Below are 21,589 nucleotides of genomic sequence, written 5' to 3'. Positions count from 1 at the left end.
TGAGTAAATTAATGTCTTCTGATTGTCACCATATGAAGATCAGTTTTGTAACGCTTCTGCTTGGCTGGTTACTGTTTGTAATAATTTGTCAACTGGGCTATGATCTGGGCTAGTTATGCTTTCGCCGAAAAGCATTTTATAAATATGACACTGTGGTTGGATTAACAAGAAGTTAATCTTTAAACCTATGTTTTGTTTTCTGAATTTTTATAATGAGCATTTCTGTAATTGAATTTGGCGCTCTACAAACTCACTGGATGTTGGCCAGATGGGATGCTAGAGTCCCACATACCCTAGAGAGGTTAACTTCTTGACGCTACCCATTCCTGTCGCGGGGTAATTGTCGTCTGCAACCGCTGAATACCATAGCGCAACAGTCAAATAATATTACTAGAAAATATTCATATTCATGAAATCACAAGTGTAATATTTTGAAACACAGCTTAGCCTTTTGTTAATCACCCCGTCGTCTCAGATTTTGAAATGATGCTTTACAGCGAAAGCTATCCAAGCGTTTGTGTAAGTTCATCGATAGCCTAGCATAGCATTATGTACACTTAGCATCAGGAAGCTTGGTCACGAAAATCAGAAAAGCAATCAAATTAACTGTATACCTTTGATGATCTTCGGATGTTTTCACTCACGAGACTCCCAGTTACAGAGCAAATGTAGTTTTAAAAATATATTTTCGATAATATATCAACCGAGTGTGTAGCTTTTTCCATAACAGTGGGAGGAACAATGGCCGGTTTACTCAATTGCGCACCAACTCACTCTAAGAGCCCCCACCTCTCCACTTACGCAATGTGATCCTTCATGCTCATTTTTCAAAATAAAAGCCTGAAAATATGTCTAAAGACTGTTGACACCTTAGGGAACCAACAGAAAAAGGAATCTGGTTGATATCCCTTTAAATGGAGGACAGGCCTGCATAGGAACACAGACAATATTTGTACAGTTGTGGAAATTGTTTTCTATCCTATCTGTCAATTATATGCATATTCTAGCATCTGGTCATGAGAAATAGGCCGTTTACTTTGGGAACGTTATTTTTCCAAAAATAAAAATAGTGCCCCCTAGCTTCAAGAGGTTAAAGTCATGTCTTACATTACTGCTAAAACTTTTTTATATTCATTCTCAAAATGTTTTATACAGTAAATACTGTAGCATACAGTCATGTCCCGAAAAACACTATAGTGAATACGGTCGTGTAATGCATTCATGTAATCAAAAACACAACAGTAAATACTTCAGTAAAGTTCACAAAAACATTACAGTGAATACTATAGTATGCTACACTCATGTCTGCAAAAACACTACAGTGAATACAATAGTATACTACAGTCATATCCGCAAAAACACTCCAGTGAATACTATAGTATATAAATATAGTAATACTACAGAATCTTTCATGTGGGTTAGCTGTATATGTGTAGATTTCTGAACTAGGACCACAACTTTTGTTGTGTTATTCTCTACAAGTGTACATTCCCATTTGTGAAATATTGTGTTTTGAAATAGTCATACAAAATCAATTAATCAAAGGGTTACTACAGTGATCGAGGGGGAACCTCAGAGGAAATCCTTGGTATGAGCTCCCCAAGGACAGCACATTCAGATCAAAACAGCGTAAACAAAGCTAGCAGGTAGTAGTAAAGCGAGCTAGCAGTTATATCAATCTAAAAATTCTAAAGTAAACACTACTTGATCAGGGGATACTACAGTGTGTAGTATAGCATTCTACACAGTATACTACAACATTCTAAAGTAAGCACTACATTATCAAGAGATACTGTAATGTGTAGTATAATATTATTCAGCATACTACAAAATTCTATAGTAAGTACTACACGATCAGGGGGATACTACAGTGTGTAGTATAGTATTATCCAGTATACTACAAAATCATATAGTATGTACTACACAATTGTGTGATACTACAATGCAGTATAGTATTTTCCAGTACACTACAACATTCTAAAGTAAGCACTACATGATTGAGCGATACTAATGTGTGTATTATAGTATAATTCTAAAGTAAGTACTACACACGACAAGGGCTAGTACAGTGTGTAGGATAGCATTCTACAGTATACTACAAAAGTAAGAACTACATGATTGAGGGATACTACAGTGTGGAGTATAGGATTTATACCCCCCCCCATAGCACACAGCAGCATTACGTCCCCCGTCACGTCATCTACAAACCTGACAACTTAATACCCACAAAATATTACATACATGTAGAAAGCATGTGGAATTGGAACATGCAGGCACTAACCTATTTGGCGGAGTCCTGTGTCCTGGCCAGGATAATGAGGTACAAGTGAATGGCTGGTGCTTTAGTCAAACCGGATGGGTGGAGAGTAGCCCCAGCTCTGAGGCACCCCAGGTGGAGAGTCCTGTGCCCTGGGTGGAAAGTAGCCCCTGCTCTGAGGCGCTCGCCCAGGCCTGAGATTTGCAGGTTAACTCCACAGGTTAGTGTTTAAAATGTTAATGTCATGATTTGATAAATAGCTACATTAAGGAGCGGTAATAATTTACTTTGGTTTTGTTTGTAGATTTATTGACCATAGTGCACTTGCTTTGTATTTTTTATGATGGCGTGTGCCTACAGTATATGGGGTGGCAGGTAGCCTAGAGTTTAGGAGCGGTGGGCCAGTAACCGAATCCCCAAGCTGATAATGTAAAAATCTGCCAATGTGCCCTTGAGCACATTAACCATAGTTGCTCCTGTAAGTCGCTCTGGATAAGAGCATGTCTAAAAGGTATGTATATGCATTATTTAAAAAGATGATTAAAAACTTGTCTTTTATTTTGCAACGCATACTTTTCATATAAAATACCTTTCCATATACTGTGGTAATGGCACAGCAACCGCAAAACACCAAATAATATAGTATGTATAAAACATTTTTAAAATGAATATAAAAAAAGTTTAGCCAAACTCCCCTCAGTCATAGCAAGGCCACAACGGCTTTACCTAAACCTTTTACTGATGCAAACAAAATAGCTTCCATGTTTACCTCAAACACACACACATTCTGGTCCCTGCTACCTCTCTTAGCATTCTGTGTCTGCATGTATTTGTATTCACAAGAGGGGCATATAAAGCAGTGTTTGCTGTCTGGGTAAAATGTTTAATGAACACTCAAAATTTAGAAATGAACACACTTCATCCTGCAATTTAACTTTCTGAGGTGAGATGGTAATGTGTGTGTGTGTCTGTAATCATGGTAATTCAGAAAGAAGTTGCCGAGATATTACATCTCGTCCTGCAATAGCTAAACTGGGAGTTGGAGGGGCGTCATTTTGCATAAAACTCTGAGACGGATGTGTGACAAGGCCGCTTTCCATGTCAGTTTGTTGACAGACTCCTATCACCCCTTATTACCACCACCCACTTCAGGAGTGTCAGACGATGTTTCTGACCAAACACTAACTTCCCTGCGGTATTAAAGCAGGTGACAAACAGAGTTACTGTCACACCGCAGGCCTGTGAACTCACACAACCCTCCTCCATTCTCCTACGTCTCTTGTTATGACTGGGAAAATAATGTGAAAAATAGAATAACAAAGTGCAGAGTTTGGATAGGCATTCACAGGACCAGGGAACAATTAGGGATGTGTTTTTCCTCTTGTCGTCCCGAGGGGTTGTTTCGTAGAGAAACCCTGCACCTGTATTATTCCCCTCTCATCTGACGAACAGGGGTGGCGTGGGAGATCGAAAATAATCTCTCTTTAACCTCTGACCTCTCTGTTTCAAAGTGTAAAACGGGTGACACAGGAAGACATGGCTTTACACACAATGAAAGGAGAGAGAGAGTAAGGAAAAAATAAGAAAATAAAACACTAGTCAAACTGAGGTGCTATAAATCTTGTGGCTGAAATGTGATACCTTTGAATGACACTTATTTATAGTCATGCTCAGGAATGACATAAAAAAGCCTGTTACTTTCTTTTGCTTTGTTACAACATCATTGAAGAATGCACAGAAAGTAGAATTACTTACATTTCTCAATCCTATAAATTTCTTCTGGTATTAGAGCACTCCTGGGTCTTCTCAGTTGTTTTGATCGGATCAGTGTGCCTGTTTGTTACCAGTTGGTGCACAGAGAGAGAGAGAGAGAATGACCCATTTACGCTATATAGGCTTATTATACTTGACTACAATCAAAGTTGCTCTGGATAAAATCACCGGCTAAATTACTAATTGGTCACATTTGAGCAATTAAGTCTCAACAGATTCTTGGCTGACCTCAACAAAACAAAGGTCTTGATCACATTGTGTTCATTAGAATCAGGTGTGTTAGGTCTGGGATGGAGAAAAAGCCTGCACACCCCATAGCTTCTCTAGAACCAAGGTTGGCGACCACTGTAGTATATCTGAGGTCCTACTATAGTTAGGACCATTTTGTTCAGAGAGTATATGCTGAGTGAGGGAAAGAGAGATTACGGGCACAGTTTGATTAGTTAATGTGAGCACAGTCATCTCAATTTACATACCTTCAGTCACCGAGGAGACCGGAGGAATACAGATCTCAGAGCTTCTCTGTTTTTTTGGTTGTTGTTGTTTCTTACCACTGTATCTAAGAAGAAAGTAAGGCTGTTTTTACAGTTTAGGACTGTCAGAAGATTACCAAAACAAAGAGACTTGAGACCTAAAAGAAATCAAAACAATGGAGGCATACATGTGTACAGTGTATAATATTAAAACGGAATCATCCACCTCACCTTTTCTGAGTGTGTGTGTGGGCGTGTGTCTGTGTGTGGAGTGCTTCCATGTGTTTTCCTTTCATATGTGTCAGGGGGATTTCTCCCTGACCTCTAACTCCTCCTAAATGGAAGTTGTCTAGCTAGTTGTCTAAACCGGTCCTCTTCTTGCTTGCAGAAATGCACTTCCTGTCTGTTCTGTTCTGCCGTACAGGACTGAGTATGTGTGTGTGCGTCCATGAGTGTGTGTGTGTGTGTGTGTGTGTGTGTGTGTGTGTGTGTGTGTGTGTGTGTGTGTGTGTGTGTGTGTGTGTGTGTGTGTGTGTGTGTGTGTGTGTGTCTGGAGGACCATGGAGCAGTCTTATCTTCAGCTGTGATTAATACACACATCAGTTTGTAAACGCTGCCTGTCTGTTCCCTGGAATCAGCCTCTGCCTCCACAGACCGAGCCACTGACCGAGCCCAACCAAATTATTAAAAATGAAATAGCATTCTTTAATTTGATAATTAGTCTGTGGACTTTTTGGGGTGAAAGAAAAGGATTTGGCCTCATTAGGTTTAATTGTCTAATTGCCTTTGATCTAAATAGAGTGTAATTTTCGCTTCATGGATTATATAAATATCTTAAATGTGCCTCTCTGTTAATTGTCTCTTACGAGTAGCCTCAAAATAAAAAGTGAGTATGGAGTGATGGTTTGGATAGGGGAGCTGTGTGTGTCTGTGTGAGCACAAGAGCATGTGCATGTGTGGTTGGGGCACGGGGAGAAAAGAAAAGGAGGAGGGAAGGGTAAAGGGATAGAGAGAAGAGGAGAGAGGAGCAAAGGAGGGGGCTGCTGAGCAGAGCAGTTGACATCTGCCCGTTAATGACACCATTGTTGTGATAGGTGCTTGCTTTAGCCCAGAGTGGGGCCATTGTAGTCTATCCCCTGACTGAAAAGAGAGGGAGGGGGGCAAGTAGTGACCTGTGCGTGTGTGTATGTGTGTGTCTGTGTGTGTGTGTGTGTGAGAGAGAGAGAGCACGCTGTTAGTGTCTGTTTATCCGAAGGCACATTGTTGTGTGTGTGTGTTACCATAGTCTATCCCCCACACCTCCTTATGCCACAGTTCTAGTGTAGGACATCTCTTAGCCCCAGAGAAGGGTCTTGGTCTAGTAATGTGAACCCTGCTTGCACCTGATCACTAGAATACAGAGTACACTTATCTACACAGGGGCCACCTGCCAATGTAGGCCTCTCCATTGTCTGGATGTATGGATAGGCCTGGGATTCTATTTCTCTGCATTTTAATTTCACTGGTAGAATCGGGAAGTTTCAACTTCCTGTGTATATTTCTGCTCATAGTGAACCACAAAGTCCAGCATTCATGGTGAATGCAGATACCGCCCACTTAGGTGGATGGGGTGTGCCCACAAACTTTGACGATGGAATTGCGTACTTCAAACAAACAACACACAGCAATCTCAGAACTTCTGTAGGCTAGATTGTTTTGACAATGTTTGTTTTTCACTAACATTTGTCATCATGCCTGTGTGGTATTCTGTGCCTGGCTGTGTTAATGACAAACAAGCACAAAAATTAGTTATCTTTCACCATTCTACCTACTAGAGATTTACCACGATGCTGCCATTGGCTTGCGGCTATCAAGAATGATGTACCTTATAGTGACCATAGATTTTCAGAAGGATTTTCAGTCAGAACTGACGGAGAATACATTTCAACGACAGCTAAGAAGTGATGTGATATCATATTTATTTTCTTTTAAACAAAACAGAAGATTCCAGATTAGAGGTAATCTAACTTTACCTAGTTGCTAACAATCAAGATTACAGTTTTAGTCATAGATATGGCTACTGGTAGCAATACAACAGGCCTATGTTAGAATCCAGATCTCAAGTTACTCTATTTTCTATCAATTCGAGTCTCAAGTCATCGAGTCCAATTCATGTGAATTGAGTCAGACTCGAGTCCAAGTCATGTGACTCAAGTCCACAACTCTGCTAAGTGGATAATTGTTTTATGTCACTTTGAAATTATTTATTTAACCAGGTAGGCAAGTTGAGAACAAGTTCTCATTTACAATTGTGATCTGGCCAAGATAAAGCAAAGCAGTTCGACACACAACGACACAGAGTTACACATGGAGTAAAACAAACATACAGTCAATAATACAGTAGAAACAAGTCTATATACAATGTGAGCAAATGAGGTGACATACTGTAGGGGAGGTAAAGGCAAAAAAAGGCCATGGTGGCAAAATAAATACAATATAGCAAGTAAAACACTGGAATGGTAGATTTGCAGTAGAAGAATGTGCAAAGTACAAATACAAATAATGGGGTGCAAAGGAGCAAAATAAATAAATAAATAAATAAATAAATAAATAAATAAAATAAAATAAATACAGTAGGGAAAGAGGTAGTTGTTTGGGCTAAATTATAGGTGGGCTATGTACAGGTGCAGTAATTTGTGAGCTGCTCTGACAGCTGGTGCTTAAAGCTAGTGAGGGAGATAAGTGTGTCCAGTTTCAGAGATTTTTGTAGATATTGTGAGCTAGCCAGCCAGGCAGTATTGCCATTGGGCTAGCCTGCCATTGCTGTAGATATGAACACTACTCTGAAAATGAGGAGGCAAGACAATGAATATCCCATTGGATTCTTTTGTTTTCTGGTGGATGAACCACCAAAGTGATTTGGCCTGAAAGAATACTAACGCGAGCAAAAAGGTAAGCCCATGTTAGCATTGACTTGTATAGCCAGCCAGTTGTTGCACTAGCTAGCAAGCTGTATGACACTACTCTGAAAATGAGGTAGCAGTAGCAGCTGTGTCCTAGGTCATAGCCATTTATACACAGTCCGTCGTAATAGCACATCACCGGCTGGCATGCTTTAGCTAATTCAACTAGCTTGCCATCACTCAGAGAGCTATGTACTTTTAAAAAGGGTCCAGTCTACAAAATGTAGTGCTCTCTGTTCGTAACAGATTACTATGTGGAGATTTAATCTTTCAGAGATAAGAAAACTAGCAAATGTAATCTAGCTCCATCTTTTCCCTCTGCCCACCACTGGACCTCCACTCAGCACCATATTTATTTATTTATTAGAATTCCCATTAGCCGACGCCAATGGCAACAGCTTGTCCTACTGGGGTCCGACACATAACAAAAAAGACATTACAGACAAAATACTTCAAAGTGTATAGTGAACAAAAATATCAACACAACGTGCAACCATTTAAAAAATGTTACTGAGTTAGAGTTCATGTTAGGATATCAGTCAATTGAAATACATTCATTAGGCACTAATCTATGGATTTCACATGATTGTGAAGGGACCCAGCCATTGGTGGGCCTGGGAGGGCATAGGAGAGCATCTCTTTATTATGGACAGACCTCTCCTCATCTTTACAACCATTGAACCTAAATGCTTTGACCATGACAGTTTACAATCTAAGGTAATGCCATGTAATTTAGTCTCCTCAACTTATTCAATAGCTAGGGAGTGATATATACCATAAACAATGCTCTTAGATTTGGAGATGTTCAGCACCAGTTTATTACTGGCCACCAATTCCGAAACAGAATGCAACTCTTTGTTAAGGTTTTCAGTGACTTCATTAGCTGTGGTTGCTGATAGGTATATGGTTGAATCAATATACATGGACATGTGTATTCTTTAAAACCTGTTTGGGATAGGGGGCAGCATTTTCACGTTTGGATGAAAAGCGTGCCCAGAGTATACTGCCTGGTACTGCCTGGTACTCAGTCCCAGTTGCTAATATATGCATAGTATTAGTAGATTTGGATAGCAAACACTCTGAAGTTTCTAAAACTGTTTGAATGATGTATGTGAGTATAACATAACTCATATGGCAGGTGAAAACCTGAGACAATCCAACCAGGAAGTGGGAAATCTGAGGTTTGTAGTTTTTCAAATATTTGCCTATCGAATATACAGTGTCTATGGGGTTAAATTGCACTTCCTAAGGCTTCCACTAGATGTCAACAGTCTTTAGAACCTTGTTTGATGCTTCTACTGTGAAGGAGGGGGGAATGGGAGCTTAATGAGTCAGTGGTCTGTCAGAGTGCCACGAGCTGGTTACGCGCGTTCACGTGAGAGTTAGCTTGCGTTCCATTGCAATTCTACAGACAAAGGAATTCTCCGGTTGGAACATTATTGAAGATTTATGATAATCCTATAGATTGATTCTACACATCGTTTGACATGTTTCTCTGAACTGTAATATGACTTTTGCCTGGACCTGCCCGTGAGTTTGGATTTGTTTACCAAACCGGCTAACAACAGGAGGTATTTGGACATAAATTATGGACTTTATCGAACAAATCAAACATTGATTGTGGAACTGGGATTCCTGAGAGTGCATTATGATGAAGATCATCAAAGGTAAGTGAATATTTATAATGCTATTTCTGACTTCTGTTGACTCCAACAACGGCGGATATCTGTATGTCTTGATTTGTTGTCTGAGCGCAGTACTCAGATTATTGCATGGTTTGTTTTTCCGTAAAGTTTTTTTGAAATCTGACACAGCAGTTGCATTAACAGGATTGGCAGAATACTGCCCCCTTCGGAGGAATTGCGTGCCCATAGTAAACTGAAAACACATCTGTCCAAAATTGCTAATATATGCATATAATAATTATTATTGGATAGAAAACACTCTAAAGCTTCTAAAACCGTTTGAATTATGTCTGTAAGTATAGCAGAACTCACAGGGCAGGCAATCTCCCAAACTATTTTTGGGAGCCTCAAACTTGGGGCAACTTTGACGTCATCGCCCCCACCCTTCCCAACCAGCTATGGATCTGGAGACACTTTCTATGTCTTCCACTAGATGTCCTCATTCAGTTCAGCGTTTAATTGTGCAAGTCCCGCGTGTTTTGAGCCTTTGGTAGGCAAAAGACTGAGTGTCGCGAGAAAATTCAAGGTTACGAGAGCACGCTTTTTGGAGACACGTTCCTTTGTTCCAGATCGCCTGCGAAGAAGCACGTTCCTCCGAGAGATTAGATAATTGTTTTGTACGTTTAGAACATCCTAAAGCTTGATTCTGCACTTAGTTTGACCAGTTTAGTCGACATATAATATGTAATTTTGAAGTTTTGATGCGCAACTGTTCGTGACCAGAAGTCATTTTTGGTAGTATTTCAGCTGGAACTTGCAGCATATGCTAATACAAAGACACACGAATTGAAACCAAACGATGTTTTGGGTAAGTATGACTTCTTCCACTACATTATGATCGAAGACCATCAAAGGTAAGGGAATATATATGTTGTAATTTTGTGTTTCTGTTGACTCCAACTATTGCTTATGTCTAAGCGCCGTCTCAGATTATTGAAAAATGAACGATTTCTGTAACGTTAAAAAGAAATGTGACAAAGCGATTGCATTAAGAAGCAGTGTATCTTTCTAACTATATGTAGAACATGTATATTTAGTCAAAGTTTATGATGTGTATTGCTGTTATCTGGCGTTATCTGGCGGAGTTATATATAATTTCTCCGGACATTTTCTAGCATTTTCTGAACATGGCGTCAATGTAAACAGTGATTTATGGATATAAATGGCATATTATTGAAAAAAACATAAATGTACTGTGTAACATGTCCTATTACTGTCATCTGATGAAGATTTTCAAAAGGTTAGTGAATTATTTTTCTTTTAATCCTGCGTTTGTGATTGCATCTTTTGTTCGACAAAATGGCTATATATTGGCTGTGTCTTTGGTGGTGGTTTGACATAAATATGTGCTATGTTTTCGCCGTAAAACATTTTAGAAATCTGACTTGCTGGGTAGATGAACAAGGTGTTTATCTTTCATTTGAGCTATTGGACTTGTTAATGTGTGGAGGTTAAATATTTCTATCCTGTGAGGATCCAGATGTGTTGGATCAGCTTAGCTGTGGATGACTTCGGCCAGACCCCCTCTGGCTGACTGGTGGGGGGTTGACAGTTCACACCCTATTGTAAATCAGGGATTAGAACTTTCAGCTATCTCCCTCTCCAAATTCACACAGGAATGTTATTTTGTATCACACTCGTACTCTAACGCGTTCTAAAGCGAATACTGGAACAATATTTCTAACATAGAACGTGGTCAGAGGCGATCTAAAAAATAATGAAGTCATTTCAGTTGTTGTTTTGGGATGTCATTAAAAATGTGAGAAAGAAAATACTGTAACTTGAAAAGTATATACACTACATGTACAAAGTCTCCATCCTTTACATTGTGTATGAACCATTATGAACGTGTCAATGTTAAGAGAGTGATGTGATCTTAGAAACTATTAGAGGAAATTGTTTCTATAACTTTGTACAAGTGAGTAGTCACTGCCCCTTGAGTGAGGCCAGAGAGCGTGTCAGCCTCACGAATCGCCCCTTTAGAAAATGTTTTTTTTGCTGTTGTACAAACTACATAAAACAGTGGGTTAAGAATGAATATATCAGACCAGAGAGGAGTTGCGCTGCAGCTCCCATCCAAAGTGGTTTGAACTCTGAAATCTCAACACGAGGTAGAGACGATAGTCACCCCTTGTACAATCACTGTTACCACTGATTAGCTGTCCTAGGTAAAGTATCTAGAAAAGTGAACTTAAGTGGGACCCTTCCACTACGCTTCTCAAATCACCGTAGTATGCTGCTCTCATCTCCCCAATGGGAACCACTGATGGCTGACTAACCTATATTCAAGAGGCAGCTTCAGGAGCGATTGAAAAGTAGAATAAACTCTGCAGCTCCGTTCAGGACTACACGACAAGTCAATGGATACTGGACGATGGCAGAGAAGGACAACAGTAGAAGAGACGGGTGGGGACATGCATTACAAGAGTCCAGCGAAAAGGCCCAACCAAACCCCTTTCCAAGAAGGCTTTGTTCCGACATAGATACACATTTCTTACACCAAATGGACGGCGGTTTGTGTGCAAAGTATATGGTTACTGTGAGAGCAGTGTTCTGTACCAAAGTATTATGTTTCTGCCCCTCTCTCCATCTAATTTGTAACAAGTCACCATATTGTGTCAGTCTGCTAGGGACCTGTTTTAATGTATTAAGTGTGTATGTTAATCCTGTGATACCATTTAGTTAGTTAGAAAATAAATAATTAAACCAATTTATGTAGTACTGAGTCATAAGTAAAATCATAAAATCATCCAAGATGGCGTAGCAGTCAGGCGTATTTGTCCTTCATCTTGTCGTGTCCCATGTATATATTTTTTTTTATAAATTTTTCTTCGCATATCTTTTTATATTTTTCTAAACTCTTATTTCAAAATACTCTCCTGCAACCCGCCTCACCCAATGTGGTGTGGACCTGCTTTTTCTCTAACACATTTTTCTTTGCCTGTTACTGGAATCTCTCCAACATAAACTAGCCAGCTAACTAGCCAGCTAACAGTCATCAGCTAACCTTAGCTCAGAAAGCTCTCGCCAGTTTGTACAACGCGATTCAACCAGAGCATATCAGACCTATTTTTTTCTCTCCATATCCACGGATTTCTATCACAAGCTCTGAACCTTCTCACCTTCCGACCTTCGCAGCTAACGTCCCCTGAATGCTAGCTGTCTAGAGCACAACGGACTGTTGGCTTACGAGGCCCATCGAATACATTCCGAAGCCACTAGCTAGCAGTCAGCTATCCTTTGCTAGCGGTCATCAGCTACCTTTATCCCGGACAACTCTCGCCAGTCTGTACAGCGTGAATCAAAACAGAGCTAGTCGGACTTATTCTCCTCGATATCTCCGGATTCCTACCGCAAGCTCTGAACCTATTTTTTTATATATATATATTAAAAAAAATGCTTTTTTTATTATGATATTTTTTTCCACCTGGAATTATAGCAGCTAACGACCCCTGAACGCACAGCTGGTAATCTGCGGCCTGCTAGCTACAGTATCTTAAGCAAATTGGACTGCTGACTTAAGGGGCCCTTCGGACATATTTCCTCTTTGCCAATTTGCCTGGTTTACCACACAGAGCCCTGCTGATCCGTCCGCTGATGTAAATGTACGAGGGGGGCACAACAGACTTCCCTCTGTCGCGTCATCCCTATAAGGCCTTTCTGTTAGCCTGCTAGCCCCGTGCCGCTAGCTGCTTGAAGCTACGTACTGGACTTGTATGTTCACCCGGCTACGCATGCCTTTCCTTAATGTCACCATGCCGTGTCGATTGCTGTTCTGGTTTGTAACTATTGTTTTATTTCACGGTAGGGCCTCTAGCACTACTCAACATACCTCGGCTAACAATTTAGTTCCACCCCACACACATGCAGTGACATCACCTAGTTTAAATGCTATTTATAGAGACAATATCTCTTTCATTATCACTATATGCACAGGTTTACCTCCACTGTATTCACATCATACTATACCTTTGTCTGTACATTATGCCTTGAATATATTCTTCGGTGCCCAGAAATCTGCTCCTTTTACTCTCTGTTCTGAACGTACTAGGCGTCCAGTTCTGTTAGCCTTTAGCCGTACCCTTATCCTACTCCTCCTCTGTTCCTCCGGTGATGGTTAATCCAGGCCCCACAGTGTCTACCTCCACTCCCATCCCACAGGCTCTCTCATTTGTTGACTTCTGCAACCGTAAAAGCCTTGGTTTCATGCATGTTAACATTAGAAGCCTCCTCCCTAAGTTTGTTTTATTCACTGCCCTAGCACACTCCACCAATCCGGATGTCCTAGCCATGTCTGAATCGTGGCTTAGGAAGACCACCAAAAACCATGAAATTTCCATTCCTAACTATAACATTTTCCGACAAGATAGACCTGCCAAAGGGGGCGGTGATGCAATTTACTGCAAAGATAGATAGAACTCTGCAGGTATACTATCCAGGTCTGTACCCAAACAATGTGAGCTTCTACTTCTAAAAATGAAACTTTCCAGAAACTCTCACCGTTGCCGCTTGCTATAGACCACCCTCTGCCCCCAGCTGTGCCCTCGACACCATATGTGATTTGATTGCCCCCCATCTATCTTTTGAGCTCGTGCTGCTAGGTGACCTAAACTGGGACATGCTTAACACCCCTGCCATCCTACAATCTAAGCTTGATGCCCTCAATCTCACACAATTTATCAATGAACCTACCAGATATAACCCCAAATCCGTAAACACGGGCACCATCATAGATATCATCCTAACTAACTCACCCTCCAAATACACCTCTGCTGTTTTCAACCAAGATCTCAGTGATCACTGCCTCATTGCCTGCATCCGTAATGGGTCTGCGAGCAAACGACCACCCCTCATCACTGTCAAACGCTCCCTAAAACACTTCTGCTAGCAGGCCTTTCTAATCGACCTGGCCGGGGTATCCTGGAACGTCATAGACCTCATCCCGACAGTAGAGGATGCCTGTTTATTCTTTAAAAGTGCCTTCCTCACCATCTTAAATAGGCATGCCCCATTCCAAAAATGTAGAACCAGGAATAGATATAGCCCTTGGTTCACTCCAGACCTGTCTGCCCTTGACCAGCACAAAAACATCCTGTGGCGTTTTGCATTCGCATCGAATAGCCCCCGTGATATGCAACTTTTCAGGGAAGTTAGTAACCAATATACACAGGCAGTTAGAAAAGCTAAGGCTAGCTTTTTTAAACAGAAATTTGCATCCTGCAGTACAAACTCAAAAACGTTCTAGGACACTGTAAAGTCCATGGAGAATAAGAGCCCCTCATCACAGTTACCCACTGCTCTGAGGCTAGGAAACTTTGTTACAACCGACAAATCCACTATAATTGAGAATTTCAATAAGCATTTCTCTACGGCTGGCCATGCTTTCCACCTGGCTACCCCTACCCCGGTCAAATGCCCGGCACCCTCCACAGCAACCTGCCCAAGCCCCCACCATTTCTCCTTCACCCATATCCAGATAGCTGATGTTCAGAAAGAGCTGCAAAATCTGGACCCCTACAAATCAGCCGGGCTAGACAATCTGGAGTCTCTCTTTCTTAAATGATCTGCCGAAATTGTTGCAACCCCTATTACTAGCCTGTTCAACCTCTCTTTTGTATCGTCTGAGATTCCCAAAGATTGGAAAGCTGCCGCGGTCATCCCCCTCTTCAAAGGGGGAGACACTCTAGACCCAAACTGCTACAGACCTATATCTATCCTATCCTGCATCTCTAAGGTCTTCGAAAGCCAAGTTAACAAACAGATTACTGACCATTTTGAATCACATTGTACCTTCTCCGCTATGCAATCTGGTTTCAGAGTTGGTCATGGGTGCACCTCAGCCACGCTCAAGGTCCTTAACGATATCATAACCGCCATCAATAAGAGACATTACTGTGCAGCTGTATTTATCGACCTGGCCAAGGATTTTGACTCTGTCAATCATCACATTCTTATTGGCAGACTCAACAAACTTGGTTTCTCAAATGATTGCCTCGCCTGGTTCACCAACTACTTCTCCGATAGAGATCAGTGTCAAATCGGAGGGCCTGTTGTCCGGACCTCTGGCAGTTTCTATGGGGGTGCCATAGGGTTCAATTCTCGGGCTGACTCACTTCTCTGTATACATCAATGATGTCGCTCTTGCTGCTGGTGATTCTCTGATCCACCTCTACGCAGACAACACTTCTTTGGACACTGTGTTAACTAACTTCCAGATGAGCTTCAATGCCATACAACTCTCCTTCTGTGGCCTCCAACTGCTCTTAAACGCAAATAAAACTAAATGCATGCTATTCAACCGATCATTGCCCGCACCTGCCCGCCCATCCACCATCACTACTCTGGACGGCTCTGACTTAGAATACGTGGATAAAAAACAAATACCTAGGTGTCTGGCTAGACTGTAATCTCTCCTTCCAGACTCACATTAAGCATCTCCAATCAAAAATTAAGTCTAGAATCGGCTTCCTATTTCGCAACAAAGCTTCCTTCACTCATGCTGCCAAACATATCCTCATAAAACTGACCATCCTACCGATCCTTGACTTCGGTGATGTCATCTATAAAATAGCCTACAACACTCTACTCAGCAGACTGGATGTAGTCTATCATAGTGCCGTCCGTTTTGTCAGCAACGCCCCATATACTACCCACCACTGCGACCTGTACGCTCTCGTTGGCTGGCCCTCGCTTCATACTCATCGCCAAACCCACTGGCTACAGGTTATCTACAAGTCTCTGCTAGGTAATGCCCCGCCCTATCTCAGTTCACTGGTCACCATAGCAGCACCCACTCGTAGCACACGCTCCAGCAGGTATATCTCACTGGTCACCCCCAAAGCCATTTCCACCTTTGGTCGCCTTTCCTTCCAGTTCTCTGCTGCCACTGACTGGAAAGAACTGCAAAAATCACTGAAGCTGGAGATTCACATCTCCTTTACTAGCTTTAAGAACCATATGTCAGAGCAGCTCACAGATCACTGCACCTGTTCATAGCCCATCTGTATACAGCCCATCTATCTACCTCATTCCCATACTGTATTTATTTATTTAGCTCCTTTTGCACCACAGTATCTCTACTTGCACATCCATCTTTTGCACATCTACCATTCCAGTGTTTAATTGCCATATTGTAATTACTTCGCAACCATGGCCTATTTATTGCCTTAACTCCCTTATTTTACCTTATTTGCACTCACTGTATATATACTTTTTTTTCTTTTTTTCTACTGTATTATTGACTGTATGTTTTGTTCATTCATGTGTAACTCTGTGTTGTTGTATGTGTCGAACTGCTATGCTTTATCTTGGCCAGGTCACAGTTGCAAATGAGAACTTGTTCTCAACTAGCTTACCTGGTTAAATAAAGGTGAAATAAAAATAAATAAGTAAGGCTGGGTTTGTTGCAGATGCAGGAGGTTATGACTGTTCAAAATGATGATATGATACAAGGTCATGATTAATAAGTTGACTTTTTTATGGATGTGATAGGTAAAGACTTTTAGAATTTAATTTGGGAGATGGTAAACAACCGCTCTCATGGTGCCCCAAATCCTAATCAGTTAATTGTTACATGAGTCATATTAACAATTAAACGTAGTTAGTTTATTAGATAAATACAGTGCCTTGCAAAATTATTCATCCCCCTTGGCGTTTTTCCTATTTTTTGCATTACAACCTGCAATTTAAATGGATTTTTATTTGGATTTCATGTAATGGACATACACAAAATAGTACAAATTAGTGAAGTGAAATGAAAAAAAAAAATGACTTGTTTCAAAAATTTAAAAAAATATGAAACGGAAAAGTGGTGCATGTATTTGTATTCACCCCCTTTGCTATGAAGCCCCTAAATAAGATCTGGTGCAACCAATTACCATCAGAAGTCACATAATTAATTAAATAAAATCCACCTGTGTGCAATCTAAGTGTCACATGATCTGTCACATGATCTCAGTATATATACACCTGTTCTGAAAGGCCCCAGAGTCTGCAACACCACTAATCAAGGGTCACCACTAAGCAAGCGGCACCTTGACGACCAAGGTGGTCTCCAAACAGGTCAGGGACAAAGTTGTGGAGAAACATAGATCAGGGTTGGGTTATAAAAACATCAGAAACGTTGAACATCCCACAGAGCATCCATTGTAAAAAAAACAAGAATATGGCACCACAACAAACCTGCCAAGAGGGCCGCCCACCAAAACTCACGGACCAGGCAAGGAGGGCATTAATCAGAGAGGCAACCATGAGAAGATGACTCTGAAGGAGCTGCAAATCTCCACAGCGGAGACTATCTGTCCATAGGATCACTTTAAGCCGTACACTCCATAGAGCTTGGCTTTATGGAATAATAGCCAAGAAAAAAGCCATTGCTTAAATAAAGAAATAAGCAAACACGATTGTTTGAAGGCATGTGAGAGACATATGAAAGAAGGTATCCTGGTCAGATGACACTAAAATTGAGCTTTTTGGCCATTAAGGAAAATGCTATGTCTGGCACAAACCGAACACCTCTCATCACCCCGAGAAAACCATCACCAGCAGGAAGCCATTCAACTTGAAGGAGCTGGAGCAGTTTTGTCTTGAAGAATGGGCAAAAATCCCAGTGGCTAGATGTGCCAAGCTTATAGAGACATACCCCAAGACTCTTGCATCTGTCATCGCTGCAAATGGTGGCTCTACAGAATATTGACTTTGGGGGGGGGTGAATAGGCACTTACCTCTTCGAGATAGGGGGCGCTCTTTTAATTTTTGGATAAAAAACTTTCCCGTTTTAAACAAGATATTTTGTCACGAAAAGATGCTCGACTATGCATGGAATTGACAGCCTTGGAAAGACAAAACTCTGACGTTTCCAAAACGGCAAAGATATTATCTGTGAGTGCCCCAGAACTAATGCTACAGGCGAAACCAAGATGAAGTTTCATGCAGGAAATGCCCCAGATTCTGAAGGCGCTGTGTTCCAATGTCTCCTTATATGGCTGTGAATGCGCCAGGAATGAGCCTGCGCTTTCTGTCGTTTCCCCCCATTGTCTGCAGCATTGTGACGTGTTTGTAGGCATATCATTGGAAGATTGACCATAAGAGACTACATTTACCTGGTGTCCCGACCGGTGTCCTGTGTCGAAATTATTGCGTAATCTGTAGGTCCATGCGCGTTCCATTTCTTCAGAAGAGAAAGTAAACTGCCACGATGGATTTTATCGTCGATAGATATGTGAAAGACACCTTGAGGATTGATTCTAAACATCGGTTTGCCATGTTTCTGTCGATATTATGGAGTTAATTTGGAAAAAACGTTTGCGTTTTAATGAGTTATTATTATTATTTTTTCCTTACCCAAACGTGATGAACAAAACGGAGCGATTAGTCGACACAAATAATATTTTTTGTAAAAAACTGAACATTTGCTATCTAACAGAGTCTCCTCATTGAAAACATCTGAAGTTCTTCAAAGGTAAATTATTTTATTTGAGTTCTTTTCTGGTTTTTGTGGAAAATGTTGCATGGTGAAAGAGAGGCATAATACTATGCTAGGCTATCAATACTGTTACACAAATGCTTGTTCAGCTATGGTTCAAAAGCATATTTTGAAAATCTGAGATGACAGTGTTGTTAACAAAAGGCTAAGCTTGAGAGCAAATAGATTAATTTCATTTAATTTGCGATTTTCATGAATAGTTAACGTTGTGTTATGCTTATGAGCTTGCGGATAGATTTACACAATCCTGGATACAGGTTTTTTTTCGTAGCTAAACGTGACGCAGAAAACGGAGCGATTTGTCCTAAACAAATAATCTTTCAGGAAAAACTGAACATTTGCTATCTGAGAGTCTCCTCATTGAAAACATCCGAAGTTCTTCAAAGGTAAATTATTTTATTTGAATGCTTTTCTGGTTTTTGTGGAAAATGTTGCATGGTGAAAGAGAGGCATAATCCTATGCTAGGCCAGCAGTACTGTTACACAAATGCTTGTTTAGCTATGGTTCAAAAGCATATTTTGAAAATCTGAGATGACAGTGTTGTTAACAAAAGGCTAAGCTTGAGAGCAAATAGATTAACTTCATTTCATTTGTGATTTTCATGAATAGTTAACATTGTGTTATGCTAATGAGCTTGCGGATAGATTTACACAATCCTGGATACAGGTTTTTTTCGTAGCTAAACGTGACGCAGAAAACGGACCAATTTGTCAACACAAATAATATTTTTTGTAAAAACTGAACATTTGCTATCTAACTGAGAGTCTCCTCATTGAAAACATCTGAAGTTCTTCAAAGGTAAATGATTTTATTTGAATCCTTTTCTGGTTTTTGTGAAAATGTTGCCTGCTGAATGATAACACTAAATGATACGCTAAATGCTACGCTAGCAATCAATACTGTTACACAAATGCTTGTTTTGCAATGGTTGAGAAGCATATTTTGAAAATCTGAGATGACAGTGTTGTTAACAAAAGGCTAAGCTTGAGAGCAAATAGATTAATTTCATTTCATTTGCGATTTTCATGAATAGTTAACGTTGCGTTATGGTAATGAGCTTGAGGCTGTAGTCACGATACCGGATCCGGGATGGCTCGACGCAAGAAGTTAATGAAAGTAAAGTCACAACATTTAATTATATTACTGAGCCTGGTCATTCTCAACCTTATTTGAAGACAGCTCATAATGCCATCTCAGTACCTGCTTCATTCTGCTTTCGCTGCCACTCGCTTTCAGGTCTTTCTGTTGTTCAAAGCATCATTAATATGATTTATTTCGCTGTGTGTATTATTTTGTTTTTTTGTTTTCTCTTTTTCAGTATGAATGTCACTCAGAATCAAAAACATTACCATGGCTTTTCCTCGTCACCTCCAATAATGGTCTGCTTACAGGAGCTTAATTAAGACTGAAGAGTGCCAGACCTGCCTGTCTACATAGATCACCTAGAAGTAGCTTCCTCCAGGTCCCTAACACAAAGACCCCATTGGTGTCCAATACAAACACCTATTCTGTCCATTTCCAATCTATAATCAGAAAACAATATTTCAAATGCCAAAGGTTAAAAACGCTTGGTTGCAATGTCAAAAACAGTTAGACTGTGGTTCTGATAACATCACGGTTGTGGGTTTCATTCTGGCACGGACCACCTTGAATATGGGTCATTGTCAATGTGGACAGTTCTGTAAGTCTCCCTGGCATTTGCTTAATGACCATATTTGTAGTTTTGAGAGGATTTTAATCCAAAATCCAAAATAGACTGACCTTTGACAAAACCTACTGCATAAAGTGATAATTACACAAAAATATCTATGTTTCTACACCCAGTGGTGTTCTGTTCATAATTATTAATTGTGATGACATTGTGAGGTCACATGCAACAAAATCTTCGAACAATTTCAAAAGGCTCTCGATAAGAAGCCTGAAACACCACTTCTACAGCAGAGTGATTGACACCGCTTCGTCTTCTGCAGTATGTGGACTGGAACTCTGACAGACAACATCATGGGTAATATGATCTGACAGAGGAGTGAGAGTCTGCTATGACCTTCACCTGACAGCCCTGCGCCATCAGGTCCCAGGGATCTTCAGTACTCTGTAAGACATGTCAATAGGAGTGATCAATGGACGCATCGACGCCTCCTGTGCCAAATCCACTTGTATCAGAGCTTTATTGCACTCTTTTTTTCATATGGCCCATCCTTCTACTTTGGTGTGCATGCACAGCTGAAGTCTGTATGTCTGCCCATCACACCAAGCAGTGGAATGTTTGATTGACACGACAGAGGATTTTAGAATGTTAGACAACAGATGTCGTACATCGCTGTTAGTTGCGCTTGGAAAAATCTGTGTAACACACACACAGGACCGGGGTCACTCCACTCGTGGAGATGCGCCGCCCCCTAAATGAGAATTTCACCAAACAAACACAATTAGGGGCCTATTAGATTCATTCTGTTGAAAGGAAATGCGAATTAGATTAGATATCAAAAAAGCCACAAGATTAATTTATCCCCTGTGTCTGGAGGTAGCTAAACACTTTAACCCCATAGAGTCATTGTCCACGCCCCCATGGAATCTAATTAACGTAATGAACAAATCCCCATGAAACTCTGTCAGTTTAAGCTAGAGATATTTGCTGCATTAAATGCTTCTCAATCTACCGCATCTGCCAATGTCGCACTTCCTCATCTGTGGTGAAAGGTGACAGAGCTCGAGCGATGTTTGTCAGACCATGAGACATCCCGAAAATTGGACTTCTCGCAAAATCGTCTGTTGTGTACAAACAGTTTGGCCTTAACTTGTTATGGCTGCAATCGCGATATCGGGATTGATATGACAACTACCAGTGAAAATAGAGGGCGCCAAATTCAAACCACAGAAATCTCATAAATCCTAAAACATACAGTGGGGCAAAAAAGTATTTAGATAGCCACCAAGTTCTCTCACTTAAAAAGATGAGAGAGGCCTATAATTT

Source organism: Oncorhynchus keta, chromosome 34, assembly GCF_023373465.1.
Source record: "Oncorhynchus keta strain PuntledgeMale-10-30-2019 chromosome 34, Oket_V2, whole genome shotgun sequence".
NCBI lineage: Eukaryota > Metazoa > Chordata > Actinopteri > Salmoniformes > Salmonidae > Oncorhynchus > Oncorhynchus keta.
Note: the sequence above shows the minus strand (reverse complement) of the source record.